The 15,806-nt window shown below is 38.6% G+C and overlaps 1 protein-coding gene across 1 annotated transcript in view; it reads right to left on the bottom strand.

Moving 5' to 3' along the window:
- HAO1 (hydroxyacid oxidase 1) overlaps positions 1-15,806 on the bottom strand; it is a 354,431-nt gene that overhangs the window by 300,239 nt on the left and 38,386 nt on the right. Inside the window, exons 9-10 of the mRNA XM_065059911.1 lie at positions 7,249-7,412; positions 3,687-3,755 (exon numbers count right to left, since the gene is read on the bottom strand). The gene's annotated coding sequence lies outside the window, so the exon portion shown is untranslated. The remainder of the gene's footprint in view (positions 1-3,686; positions 3,756-7,248; positions 7,413-15,806) is intronic.

Here is a 15,806-nt window from a genome sequence, read left to right as displayed (position 1 = left end):
TTCTCCTCCCTCAGAGTTTGTAAATTGAGGATATCACTCCGTATTTCTTATGCAAACGTACCCTTTAAAAACAGCATTCTTTCTACATTTTGAGCTGACTCTGGAACTCCCTTCACTAGTGCCTGAATACAGTTCAACTCCAGTCCCAATGCTGACATTTGTGTGTGCTTCTGTCCAGTATTTTCTCAGGCAAAACTCCATTGGCTTTGAGAAGGGCTTTGCTGGAGCAAGAACATCAGGTTTGACCTTTCAATTGCACAGTGACAATTAATAACAGCTCAAAACAGAGATTTTTCTCTTGTTTTTTTAAAACACAATACAAAAAATCCAGTGTATTACAGAATGTTTGCTGCCACTGAAGCTCTCTTCTCCCAAAACCAACAGAAATACACTGTTTTTTTTCCAAAGCTGCTTCATCATCCCTTGAAGAACCTCTACAGAGTTCAAGAGTTATTAAATCATCACCTTTCCGAGTGCCCATGCTTGCATCAAATTCGGCAGCAAAGCCAGAAGTCTCTGATTTCTGTATATACAAATGCAGCCTAAACCAGCTGTATGTATAAGTACCTCTGTGGCAGAGCAGGGGTGAGAGCTCAGCTCCCACCCAGTCCTCTATCCATTAGTAAATGTTTTTTCCCCTTTCATCCTTAAGACAAACAGGGGAGACAGTGCATTTTGGAGACCAGTCTAAGTCATCTCCTCTGTAATCTTGTGAATTGCTATCTAAACAACTGCTTATAAAGCAAACCCTTCAACTGTTTCATCCCACATGTTGTAGAGCCAGCTTAGATAGAGATCTCTTCATTTATTCCATGAATATGAGAGGCCAGAAAAAATTTCATGTCAAATCTATGTTTATTTAATTAGACTATTAACTACATGTGACAACAAAACTTGTCACTGAAAGGAGGAAGGTGACTTTATACTGTGGAGGAGACCAGGTGAGTAACTGTAAGTTTATGAGCTAGTCCATCCTTTCACTCCATTCATTCATCCATTAACACTTTCTTATTTTTTATTTCTGACATTTAAGTCAGAACTCCACTTTCCAAAACAGCCTGAAGCTCCTTCAACTTTCCAGAGGTTGGAGAAGAAACACTGAGCTTGAACAAGTGTGACAAGAACCCCCTGGTTTGCCTTGCAGATCGACAGGAATTGCCTATTCCTTCCCTAGCTCACTAGTAATTTCTTCAGAATGTGAATAAACCTTGGATGAGAACTCTATTCATGCCTGTACCTATTTCCTTGAGAAGCAGGCTACAGACAAAGTGCTGTCCAACATCTCAAGCACTGATGGTAAAATATAATATTTTGATTAACATTACTTAGAGTAGCTGCCAGTGAATAGACCATCTCTGTGTGCATACTTAATTGTGCCAGCATCCAGCAGAGAAGAGCTTCAGATATCATATCCTCTAGTTACTTTTGTAATTACATTCTTAATTCTTTTCAATTCTGATAAATTTAATTTGGTGATTTCTATCTTCTGCAATTGTTGTAGACCACGCTGCATTACAACAGCTGGCTGACAGGGGAAGAAGAGGTTTTGGTGCTAACAAGTGTTATAGTGAGGATGGGCTCACTGGACTGATGGAGTTATAGAAAACATACGCTGCCTAAATACTGCTAAATCAAAATCCAGTCAGAAATATTCTCTGTGTTCTTCTTTCTATCCCAGACAATGTTCATCTTTATGCTTGCTGTCATAATTATCTTTTAATCTTCTACCAGGTCATTGTAAATCTTGGTAGCATTATAACAACAGAACTGAATCACGCTAAGGCACACATCTTGACAGGACTGAAAGCTACAGAAGAGAAAGTCTTTAAGATAAGTCCATAGCTCAGAAAGTATCACACAGAGGCCCTAATAACTACTGAGCTGTAGAACTGCCAGTTTTGCCAAAACCAACAGATTTCCTTCTGATCTCGGAGTAACTGTTTCCACACAAATCACTTGTGGAGACATTTTGTAGGGGTTATGTTATCTATGCCTCTTCTGTTTTCTCCTTGCATAGATTCTTGTATTTTGACACTACTTCTCCTCCCATATAAATGGCCTGGTAAATTAAATTTATAGCTTCACAACTGGGGTCAGATCAGTACAGTTTGTTCCAGTTTGTGATACAGAATAGGAAAGAGTGTTCTTAATGGGTTTATGACAGACATTATTGCTTGGGAATGGAAAAAAGACTCCACCAATCACTAGAACAACAAACTGGGAATTGGGAATCCCTTGTTTCATCTTGGCTGGCTGTGTGAACAAATCATGAAGTCTTTCTGTGGCTCCAGTTCATCCATCAGTAAAGAGGAAATCTGATCATTCCTGTCTACTTCAGAGCGAACTGATCTGCACTAAGCACTGACGTATTGACATAGAAATGGCTATAAACACATAAATCTAAGTCTCAGTGGTAAGTGGTCAAAGGTAAATCAACTCACTATTCAGGAGAATGACTCCAAGCCCAACGCTCCTATTGTACCCTGAGCATGTCAATTCTTACCCATGCAGTACTTACCAGATAAGTCTTTGGAGCTGGCAGGCACTTAGTTTTATTACCATATGCATAGGATGCTTTATCCATTTCCTACAGTGAAAACAATGAATGCTGCAGATATCAGAGTATTGTTCACTGTCAGAAATGGAAAAACATTTCTAATAAAATATTATGGCAACCACCATACATGTGCCAGTGTTTAAAGGCTTCAGGAGAACAGAGAGAACACTTGTCCAACTCATTTTAAAAAGGTGATGTGCCAGACTTTACATTTCCATCAATTCACCACTTCAAGATGCCTGTTTTCATATATTGCTATTGGGTGTATATGCTATTCATCACTGGAAAATTATAAAACAATAAAATATGAGAATATATAGTCACTATGCACAGAGAAATGTTGAAATAGAAGTATGAGAAGTCAAGACCCATTAACAAATTTGGTTGAGGAGCAGAACTCAAAAAATAAAAACTACACAGGCAGTTCTGTCACTGTTAGTGACAAATCATGACTATGGAAGCTTCATAAAAAAATGAACATGTTTTTTTCTCTGCATCTTTCCCACCTCTGTTCCCACCCCAGACTATTGCAGTATTTTGGCTGCCATTTTCCTGATAAAGGAGGCAAAGTTTAACAAGCAGGACACAAGACTGGGAGTCAGCACACTTGGGCTTTACTCTTGGCTATGCCAGTGACCTGCTGTTTGACCTTTTCCACCATGCATGGAAACAAATATTACCTTTGTGTGTCTTTATTTCTGTTCCTACATCTTGCAAGTCCTACGAGCCAAACTGTCCCTACATGTGCAGCTTGTAATGCATAACAAACTCCCAGTCTTGGTCATGGCCTTGACGTCCTCAAATACTAACATAAACCAAATAATCGTTACTAAATGTCAAAAAAATGCACTCTCAGAGAAACCAAATGGTTGGCAGAGGAGCCTGTACAGAAGTGTCATTCTTTCCATTTTCACTTCCTCTCTCTTTTTCAACTTTCAACTTTGTATCTTAATCCTACAAATATTCATCCCAGAAGTAAGTCATTGCTCATCTTTCAGGTCTAATTTGGGTAATTTGTCCACTTTCTAAATTAATAGTTGTCTTTTTTAAGACCCCATCATGACCAATGGTTAATAGATCACACAGGTTACACTGATAGATTTAAAAAAAAGAGAGCACAGCGCAGTACCTTATAGCCTTTTACGTGTCATTCTCCTACTTTCCTCTGCTAGGCTTCTTTGGATCTTGTTTTCATTTCCTGGGAATGAAAAAAATGAAGCACTTAAAACCTGTCTAAATAGAATGGCCAAAATAATAAGGGAGTGATATCACTTGACTCACTAAAAAATAAAGTTTTGGGAGAGTTACACTCTAAAGCTCAAATCTGTCCCTAGTACATCCCCTCAACATGACAGGACTCCTAGACTGTCTGCACTGCAGGAAGGTGTTCATCTTGCACTCCAAGCCACGGGCAGTTTAGTGCACATTTGGAAGAAAAATTAAATCTTTCTTGTCATTATGATTTTTTTCATTAAAGCTGACAGAAGTTTAGACATGCTATAAGTAATGAGGAGGAACACAATAGGTAGAATACAAGTAAAACAGTCAAAAGCTGTATGATATGCATTGATTATCCATACCACTCATCACAGTGAATATGAATAACGCATTTGCGTACATTCGTGCTAATAAAATGTCATTAAATAATACAGATTACAATGTATCTAGTAATAAATGCTTGTAAGTGTGTATATATATATTCTTATTTATGTTTGAAAACGCCAAATAAAAATTAACTAATAAACTTTTCCAAACCTACCATGATAAAAAAAAAAAGCAGCTTTTGTTTTCTTGACTATGTAACAATGGTACAACCCAAACCTTAACCACAAAGTGCCAAATTCTGGGATATACTGAAAACTATATCCGAATGAGCAGGCTTGAGTCCTTCTGTAGTGTGGGGCAGCAGCACCAGAACCCTGATCATTAGACTCTGCTTAAAAGTTCACTCTTGGTTAAATGCTGCACTAGAAACAAATAGGGCTGAAAGCATCTGAAAACATACTGTTCCTCAGCAGTGAGGTCATCTCTTAGATTCAGTGCAGCTAGTAGGTAAATTGTGTAACAGGAAAATCCATGTTGAAATATTCAAACTGCCAGGGATTATGAATTCTTTGTTTTGCTTTGGAAACAACTGCACAGTAGAGACCAGAGTCACAGTGCAAGGAAGACATAACAAAGGCTTTGTTTGTGAGGGGATGGAACTGCTGCTCTCTGGTCAAGGGTGAGGTTGGCTGATGCGTTTTCCATAATAGTCAATTCAACAACATCAGCACTCAATCCTGGCCAAATACTAATCTGCTGAATTTATTACATTTGGGGTTTTTAAATTAAAATTACCATCTGTAACTCACGTGTGGTAAACAGTACAGAACATGTGACAAGAGAAAAAAAGGCACCTAATAGAAGGTGGGCATATTCCTCTTGGTTTGAGGAGCCCAGAGAATTGTGACACTGCACATTGAACAGTTTCTTGCTGAGCAAAAACCATAACAGCTTAATGAGGTTATTTGTTAAAAAGCCCTCTGTTCACCTCAGTAATGGTCTGTGCAGCCCAGGTCTGGAAATGTAGTTGGTTTAACCGAAGTGATACTATCGACTAAACAAAGCCAAATTTCATAGGAAAACTGCCACGGTAGCCAGAAATAATACACATACAGAGAAGAAAATCCCAGCTTGGGTTTGGGTTTTTTTGTTTTGTCTTTAACATTTCTTCTCTCACAACCATAAATATTCTCAGGACAACAAAAGCTGATTGAATATCGCAGCTACACAGTCAGAGGTGGGTGAAATCCCAGGCCACTAACACAGCGTATTTGGACCTCTGCACAAACCACCATGTCACCTGGCATCACTGGTTGATAAAGCTGCCACTGACAACATTATGGTCTAATTCCTATTATTTCAAGCAAGGCCAAGGGCTTAAAACTTTCTGCTTGTTCATTACAACTCTTATACAAGCGCTCTCTTCAGAAAAGCAGCCTTCTGTAAACAGCAAGTGTTCATCTCCAGTTGAATAAACCTACAACGCCAGTTGGTTCTCCACTTCATGGTTCCAGTTTGGCTTGTGCCAAACCATGAGTTTGACATGACTTCTGCACAGAAATGGAAGTGGGTCTGGGCTTAGTAGAAACATGTCCCACTGTACACGCACACAGAGGTGCAAATTACCTGCAAAATGATGCTGGGTAAAACTAGCCTGAAAAAAAAAAAAAAAAAAAAAAAAAAAAGAGAGAGAGAGAGCGCGCCGGTCTGTTTCCAGCAATATTTTTTATTAACCTCCTTTTGTCCAGGTGTCAATAGCTGAACTGATTTTCTAGTGAGGGTATCATACAACAAGTGATACTGTTTTACTGACCCCAGGGAGTCACAAGAGTCTTAGGAGCTACTCAGATAGGATGTTCTATCCCTCCCATGATAAAATTGCTTCCAGTTCATAATTCTTAGTATAAATAAAAGCAAACACAGTGCTACCCCAGACATGCCAGGTGCTGTACAGATAGAGTCCATGCTGACAGTCTCCTGTGTAAAAACTAGGCACTAGGAACCAGCCACAAAGTCTCCTTGTACAGTCAAAGGAGATGGGCACATTCCAGTGATAACTCATCATACAGGACGGGATGGTTACATAGGTCCTTCTCTCTCTTTGCTGTATAGGAAGAGAGTAACTTAGCCAAAACAGATTAACTTTTTAGGGTTATAGTAATGACTAGCATTAGATAAGAAAAATCCCATATTTAAGGCTAACAACAACAACAAAAATATTTCCCATCCTTATTTTACAAAAGAGAACAAATGAGGCTATAAAAATCATCAGCCAATTGCTCAAGATCACATAGAAGGTTAGTAGAAAAGCTAGAAGTAGAAGTTAAAACTCTTTTTTTTTTTTTAGTTCAGCCTGCTCTTCCTCATGGTGAAGTAGGCAGGAAAAAGGTTCTCACTGCTTTCCAATCAACAACAGTGGAAATACATAATTGACATATTTCATGCTTCCTGTTCTTCCTGCTTCCTGCCCATTTCTCTGTGAAAAGAACACTGTCCCTCTTGCTTGCTTTCTTCCTGAACTAAGTCAAAGGCATAGAAATTTAGGCCACTTTTTTATGTTGTTAATTGTAACATGGCCTGATTCTTCAACTGAGTTCAGTACAAGACATGGAATCAACTTGAATTCAGTATAAGGGCTCAGACATTACTTTCAATGCAAAAAGACAACAGAAATCCTATCACAGTTTTCAGGGAGGGGGTTGCAAAGGTTTTTTCCAAGCCTATAAATGTGAACATAATCTTTCACACAAACCTGCAGTTTCATCGACTTCCATGTCACAAATTAGAGATCTGATAGGTCTTTGTTCTTTTCAGACCTAGGACTAACAGGATATGAAATAATTTTTAAAAAATCTTGCTGCTTCTACCCATTCAGCTGATGCGGTAGCACAAAAAGAGAAGTAGAGGGACCTTTGCAGAAAAGCCTCTGAACAAGCATTTTGTTCACTATCTGGAGATCATAAGCCAAGTTATTTTAATGGTGAATTATTACAAATAAAATGGCACCCTAACTGACAGTATGGCAAACAGCACATCAGTAACACAAGAGCTCATGAAATAACTGAAATGGTGTTGAAACCATCAGTTACTGTTCACAAAAGCTCATCAGAAAAGGATACATTTCCCAAATGTTTTAAAACACCTACCTGCTTGCTTAGGTGGGCCATCCAAAGACCGTTAGATGCCAGATCTGAATTTCCACTTCAAGAGGTCAGTCCACTTCCATTCTCACACCAAGGCACACACAGACTGGAAGATCCTTGAGGTTTATGGCAAGAGCCGTGAACGCCGCAGCAGATTCAGAGGAACTCTGGTGAAAAGAGCATTGCACAAAGATCAGGATCACTGCAGCCTGCTGCAATTTACATTCCCGCTGGCAGGAAAAGCCAGAGAGTTTAGCTCTGACTCCCCTGTATGATGAAGTGGCTTACATCAATACCAAGTCTAGCTTTGATTCTGTCCTTTAGGACTCTAAAGCCATTTAAAAATAAAATAAATTCAGCCATTTTAAATATCAGTGAGATAGTTTTCCTGCTTAAAAAGAAATATTTATCCAATAATGACAAATCCATGCTAAACCCAAAAATCATTAAATTATTTTACATTACATTCTAAAAACAATTTCAAGAGTTATATGTATTTATTGTCAAACTCATATAGAAAATTAAAGCATTGAGTAGATGGATGTCACTGTAACCAACACTCACTGAACTCAGAGTTGACTTCTGATAGCAGAACCTCTTCTATGAAAAACAGAAGATATATTGTCCTAATTCTTTTCCATTTAGTCTAAAATGACTAGTTCATTCAGAATTGGTAAAGAGATTGGGATTTAAAAAAAAAGAAGGGAAGTCTCTTATAACCCATGCATGACCAGGAAAGCTTGGTTTCCTCTTAGATATAAATAAAATAATGAAAGAATGATGCCAAATAATTCTGAAATGTTGAAGAATGTGATAACCAGAAGCTGACCTTTTAATGTATTCACTTTTGTGTTTAACAAGCTAGTTTTAGATGCAAAATATCTTCAGATAAGCATTTTTTCCTATGTAATCAAGACTATCAAGATATTCTAAATGATGAAACATTTGGTGGGTTTTTGTACATTAAAGTTGAATTCCAAATTTTATCTAAATAGAGTCCAGGATGACGGACAAGCAAATAGTTAGTACGTAGCTAGTAAAATGAAATACATTATCCATCCTTTTCTTGTATATTTCAAATTGTCGCAAATTCCATTAGTTAAGAGTCCTAATGTTTTATTACATAATTTCTTAAATATTCACATATAGGGATAATACTATAGCAAAAAAAAAAAAAAAAAAGTCAGGACGAAGGAGAAATTTTAGTAGAAATGTACCAGTGGACGTAAAATTTTCAAATACGTTAAAGCAGACGTAAACCAAGGCTGGACTGGATTATTCAATAAGTTTTTTATATCAAGACCCCATCATTGATCATATTTAAAATCAGAAAGGGGATTTATGCCACGGCCTGCTTTTCCAAGCAGATGGACTCTCAGATGCACACCAGTGTTTTTGTACCTTCTTAACTTCCCAGAGGTGGAAAAGCACATGCAGGTTCCCAAAAAATAACCATGTGGAGAAAAGGTATCTCAAGAGGTACCTCAGCAGTGGGCTCCAGGTCTACACATCTTTTTCTCACTCCATCTCTGGTGTTGTTTGATCGTGTGTACCTCAGCCAGTCCCCATCTCATAAACCTAAAGAATTTCCCTTGTCCATCACATTCTAACAACCCCCCTGTTGCAATCCCTCCCAGTCTCAAAAACTCTCAGCAGGAGTCAGAGGAAATTTTTCATAGCCTCTGACAATATTTCACATTATTTTGCACAAAGATCACATGCCCTACTAATGTAACGTTCACTACCATCCACGGCTGTGCACTCATCTCATGAAACATAATCAAGAGAAGAATTTGGGGAGGGGGAACATGGCATCTAGCCTGTTATTTGTATTTAGCTGCTAAAAGACAATGTGGAACAGAGAGAGTTACAAAGATTGACATTGGTGTTTTTAAATTGACATTAACATAATGGAAATGATGTGTAACTTCCATCTCCGCAGCCATCAAGGGTCTGTCAGCCTTAGTCAGTGTCCCAACGCCCTCTCACTCATCCTCCTTAAGTAAATGAGTCGTTAAGCATCTGACGTTTCTTCCAGAGGCAAGCCCAGGAGGGCCCTCTTTCCCTCGAACTTGCCGTCCTCCAGTTTTATGTTTTAGTAACTCAAAACATCCTGTAAAATCTATCAGGATTAGTTTCCAGTATAGAAGCACTTGTACTTGATCCAAGCGAATCAAATGTTCTTCAGATACTAAGCCCCAGGGTTTAAGTGAGCACACCCAACATATTAAGCAAAAATTATCTTCTTAGTGTGGCTACTATATCCTCCTTTTTGACCCCTTTTGACACAGTTTTGGCTGAGACAAGACAGAGAGTTAAAGCCGTTGTGAATAGGCCAAAAATAATATAGTAAGTGTGTCCCTGACGTCAACAGAATGTTATATCCTAAGACAAAAAAAGCTGGTTTTAGATGGAACCGGACATTTTTTACATACTAGCAAAATGGGCTTTTTAGTAGATAAGAATTTGTTTTCAAACTTGTATTTCAGTCTTTCTGAATGGAATTAGTAAGCAAATAAAGGGGTTTAGGAGCTCGTATTATAATCAAACACAGGTCTGAACTTACAAGTCATGTATGACCTGGCAGTCAAGAGGTTATGGTGAGTAAGGGAGACCACAGAAAACCAAAGAACAGGAAACTTCCAGTCTAGCGTTGATGGAAAACCTTAGGATTAGATGGATGCCATACTGAATAACTTATTTCAAAGCAAACAGCTCTAACAGAAGTTACTGACCCTTTTATAGAGGAAACACTGAAGATGTATGATGTAAGAATTCAGAAGTGCACATTAAGCTGCAAAGTCTTATTTTGAGTTATATACAGCAAGATCTGTGTTTATGCAGCTATATGGACTGACTTCCCTTCTTCCATTCCTGGGCTCCATTGACTGACTTCCTCCTTCATTTCAAAAACCAGTATTTTTTATTCCATGAAAGTTGGCTTAATGTTCAGCTCATCTATATACTCGGACAACTTAATGGAATTTCTATAAGATCACGGATCTACAATACTTAAACAATGCAGTTCAGTCAAAATGTCTTTCTGTGCACCCACAGAAATGACTTTTTGCACCAGTGACAGTTCAAGAGACATCCAGACAGCCTAAAAACCGGCAAGCCATTTCAGTAGAATTAAAATCAATCCAATTCAGTATGTTCCCATTCTTTGGGAGAGCCCTTAAAATTGGAATATCACACATAAACATGAGCCTCTGTTGCTGACAGATATTAATAAATGAATAATGAATTAAATAATGAATATGGCTTAGAAATGGATGTTCCCAAAGCCAATTCGAAGACTCTATTAGATTGTGTTGGCTTAGCTCCAGTACTGTCTTGGTTCAGCTGAATAGGTTAATTTTAATTCTGTGTATTAAAATGCAACACAACTTGTCAATGAAGAACTAAAAGTAAAAGGAAGCTGGATGAATAAGAGGATCTGATTTTCTTAAGTGAATTCAGGCTTGATTTAATTTCTGAAAATACAATGTAACACTAATAACAAATTTAAACTTTGACCGAGGTTAGCTCTAATTTCCACTGGAGTAAAAGCAGACAGATGTCTCTAGAGTAACGTGAACTAAATAAAAAATACTTTAAAATTGGACAAAAAGTCTAAATCTCACTAGGGAAGCTGTACATGCAGTTCTCATTCATATTAATTGCAAGTACTCATCTAAGAAAACGTGTGTCATCCTTTGCTACAGCTCAGCTGATGACTGGCAACTTGATGACGTGCTCGAGGCCAAAATCTGTCTAGAGGCTGCCTCTTGTGCTAGCTGATGTTTACAAGAATATTATTTTCAATTAATGCTGAGAGTGTTCAGGTTAAAGAACAAATATTAAAAGTGAAAGCTGATAAAACTCAAGATACTTTCATTTCAGGGAGGAGAGTCCTACCCACCCTTTCTGGTTTGGGTAAACCTGCTCTTATTGTTGGTAGACTTTTATGGGGAAGGCTTCTCATGGCAATGATGTAAAAATCCCAGGTCTGCCCTCTCTGTAAGGCAGAAATTAGTTACTTGCAATCAACGAATCTAGACCTGTCTAAATCCAGACTAATATCAAAAAGAGACCTTTCAGACTCGCAGAAAGTTCAGACTAGCACATATTAACAAATGTGCGGACCAGGGCAAGGCAAAAATGGCTTACACAATGCCTGGGCTGAGTCAATATAACTTATTTAACTTTCACAGTTGTAACAAAACTGAACAAAAAAGCCCAAACCACTAAATGGCCAGGTTCTCCTCTGGTGTGAATCAGTACAGCTCAAACATAAGTACTGACTGCGTGCTTTTTAAAATAACAACTTGGGTACAAGACATTTGAGATCTGATTCCTTATTCCAGGCAGTTATTAGAACTATATTACCACATACCTATAATAATATTTTATTTTTAAAATATCACAAGATTTTGGCCCAAGTGAAAAACAGAAAAAATACATATTTTAAAAACTCCATGCTATTTTTCTGGTCATAACTTAGAGGTTTTATGACTTGACATTTATTCCTAGATATCAGATGTTAAGAAATATCAGATCATATTAAGAGGCAAATTAACTTTATTTTCTCCCCAGATCTAGATCACCTGACCCGGGCCACAATTACTAAAGCTAATATTCTGTTCTATCAAAAAGGTCAGTATTTGCTGATTCCAACAATTTTTACCATACTTAGCCTACCAAGCTCGCTTTAAAGTCTCTGAGAAAATATACAGTTTGTTTGGAAACATGTAGAAATAGCATAGTTGGGTGTCACTTCTAATTTATAGATTAATTTAAATATTCTGGACTTGTTCTTGCCTAAGGTCCTTTCCCATCAGAGCACAGCAATAGCTCAGGGGTGAGAGAGATGGTGGGACCAACACCTCGGTGCACTCTGGTGTAACCAAGCTACGGGGAGCAACACAGTTACTGTTAGGAAGAGGGAAAGTTTAGTGCAGAAAGGGAACGGAGGGCAGCCTGGAACAGAGATCGGTGTCAAGGGGGAATCCTGCTGCGAGGAATTTACTGAGCCCAGAAACTGTCTCTGTTTTTATTACTATTTATAAGTATAAATAAATGATGGTGATTTTTAAAACTTTCCTTTCACAACAAAATCCCAAGGTCATGGGAATCACCAGTGCCACGAACAGATGATTGAGAGGAAGATATGAAAACCTGCAGTTGCGGAGGATCTGTCAACTACAGGCTCCCATTCCTTCTGCCCTGCCCACCTCCACCCCATGCTCCTCACCTCCGCTGGATGGACTCACTGTGCATTGTAAGGTGAGCGCTGCCTAAACACTCAGCTGATGCACTACCAGCAAATTTAAGATCAAATCCAGATCCACAACATGCCAGGACACCACCCTCGTCACTTCCCCACAAGATCCTTTTGGGTTAATCCCAGCATTCATTTGACCTCTGCTCTGTTGATGGTAACATAACTATGATTGCCATGAGGCTCTTTGTTGTCAGTCAGGGATGGGATTAGAGCCCAGAACAGAGAACACATCCTGAGTTACTGCCATGCCTGGAAGAGCACTTTAGCTCCAACCCCAGCAGTTTCGGGAGAAAAAGCGAGTAGGCCAGGAGAAAAAGACGCATCTGCTGTGAGCGATGGCAAGGAAAGAGCATAAGGAGAAAACAGCCATGATTATGGCAGTCAGGCTTCCCTGGTGGACTGGCTTCTTCCCTGCCCCTCGCCTTCCAACTCTTTTTTTTTTTCCTGCAGATCCCAATCTTTTAAGATCTTCACATCTTTCATCATTTGTACTCCAACACCTCCCCAGACAGCCAGACCAAAACGAGAGAAGATTTTCCTGCCACGTATCTTCTATTACTTTCACATCCACTGGAGTTCATCTTCATCTTTCTATGCTGAAGGAAGGTTCAGCTGCCACTGAAGTTGCACAGCTCCTGTAAGCCTTAAAAAGCTGTGTCTTTATCGCTACTCAAATGTAAAATATGCTCTCAAGGTAATTTGGGAACCATTTAAATTTGAGTGAGAGTGAAATCCCACAAACTATCTTCAAATCATCACCAGTAGAGCACGCAGAGACTCATATAACTTTGCTACCTTCTTTGCAAAAAACCACTAGTGCTTTATTAGATCACATAGCTCAATACAATGCCTCACATGACAGGAGTTCTTATAGATAACAGTAAATTTATTACTGAAAACAAGGTGTTTCATGGTTGCTCCTACATAATGCAAAGATTCTTGGAATGAAAAATACCTGACTTAAAAGTAGCTTGAAGTTAGCTTGCAATGAACACAGCCATGTGTCAAACCCCGGACATTCTGCGTGCACAAGAATTACTGGAATGGCTTCACCATCATTAGGAAAGCTCATTCAGAAACAGTTTCTTTTAAAGGTGTGGGGCTGGTAGGATTTTTTTCCATCTAAAACAACCTGTATGTTCATCAGTACTGTCCCCTCCAAAGAGAGGCTTTGCTTTAACTAGAAAACTGCTTTTGTTCATCAGAAGAGCTAAAATCCACCCCAGCAAAAAGATTCTCAGTTTCAAAAAACCAAAAGTTCCTTAGAAAAATAAAATATTTCCAACATCAGCACCAGGTACAAATTGCCTGGAAGCCTAAGACTAACTGGGCCAGTGTTTCCCTCTGTGGTCATTCCCGGGGTGTCTCTCTGTAGCACTAATCCCCAGCTGAGCCTCCAACTAAGACATCATAATGCAACACTCACCATGAGTAAACATTATATAGTTCACTGAAAACTTTCCTTGGCATTTGTTCCTTTGTACATGACTAATCAGGATATAACTCAAGGTACCCTTCCTACCCACTTCTGTTTTTTTTCATATAGGCGGTACCAGCAGTTACATTATAGTGGAAACATTACTCCAGCAGCTACTGTTACCAGTAAACACACACATGCTCCTTTCCTCCCATCTATCCTGGATGCAACAGCTTATTAGCAGGTGTCACTGATTATTTAGTGTTTACAGAAGAGCTGCATCCAGCTATGAACCAACAAGTGACACAAGTACCATCACAACCAGCATTTCCTAATTTTGTATTATGCCTTGTTTTCCTGGTTTGCCTTACAAACATGCCTTGCCTCCATGACACAGGGTTTCACATCCCAGTAAATCAGAATATCACCATTTAAACTCCACCAGCTGGGGTGGCAAAACCTCTTTCTTAAAAGCAAACTACACAATACTTGCCTGCAATGTTTCACTGATACTATTGCTTCTTATCTGGCTGTCTAAAAGCAGGAGAAAAATATTTCATAAATTTTCATAAATATTTTCAAGCTGTACAATCACTGCAGTTTATTTTGTTTGGAAAATACAGGGGGAAAGCTAGAAGGTTTATTTATCAGCAAAGATTTCTCTGTGGGCAATTTCAAGAAAGTCGGGATGATGTCTAACTCAGAGAAAGAAGAGAATAATATCAGCCCAGGTATTTCTTTATGTTCCTATGGACAAATGTCAATCAGGCAAAGAGAAATTGAGGATTGGCTTTTCAAAATTGTTTAAGCACAGACAGGCAATTAATAGGGTTTTCAAAGGTCCCTTCAGAGGTTAAAGATCCAAGTTCCTTTGATAACACAAACATTTAGGACATACAGGCTTCCTCTGAAACACCAGAAGGCCATGAAAGCATTTAGAAAGACATAAACCTTCTCCTGAAACTGCTTAATGTAACACTACATAATCCCATGTAATGATTTAATGTAGTAAAAAAAAATAGATGCCATTTCCACAGGAAGAAGAAAAATACCTACTGTAATCTTGACACGCACTGAAAATGTGTGCTGTGATCCTTCTAACAAGACTAAGAGCCTACATAAATCATAACTCTGGAGATAAAGAAAGTGTCATTTGCTGTAAAACTGTGCTGCAGAATCAGAGTTTTTTTTCATGATAAAGTGTTTTTTTGTTCCTGAGGCTATAATAAAGCAGATTTTAAATGAGAACTGAGGTCAGGAAAGTTTTTCACTTTGTCAGGACTCCAAATTCTGCTGTTTGCATGTTCTAGGTCCAGTTGTAGCCACAGAGAAACAAAGTTGTATCTTACTGTCTGTGGGAACATGCACAGAGAAGTGAGGTGTCCCTGTATTTTTCTATACCTGATGTGCTTACTGCAGAAGTATCATTCTCTCAATTTTAGAATTAAAGTCTCTAAGATCTCTAAGAATCTCTGTCCCTTAAAGCAGAGTTTGGAAAAGAACGCTCCAAACTGTGGCATCTGCAATGGATATGCCACTTCAGCAGCCATCTAGCCATGCTCATGCCAGGTGGCAAACTCCACCTAAATGCTCTCCCTTCAAACATCTCACAGTTTACCCAGGGAGCTTTTTCTCACACTGAACAAAATTCTAGGCACAGAAAGGACCTGGATGAGGGAGAGGAGGAGAAATAATGCAGGATTTCTGGTTCCTTTTACAGTCACTAAGAAAATATCCTTTGAAACAACAATCTTTAAGGTGAAAAAACATTTTTACTGCACCAATATGGGCTTTCTAATTTTTTTTTTTTTTCAAAGCAGAACAAGTCTCATGAATGCTTTTGTCATTTGGGAAACCCGGCAGGTTTCACGGAGGTTC

This window comes from Columba livia, chromosome 3, assembly GCF_036013475.1.
Source record: "Columba livia isolate bColLiv1 breed racing homer chromosome 3, bColLiv1.pat.W.v2, whole genome shotgun sequence".
NCBI lineage: Eukaryota > Metazoa > Chordata > Aves > Columbiformes > Columbidae > Columba > Columba livia.
The sequence above is the reverse complement of the archived record's forward strand: the minus strand, read 5'-3'. Positions and strand labels throughout refer to the sequence as shown.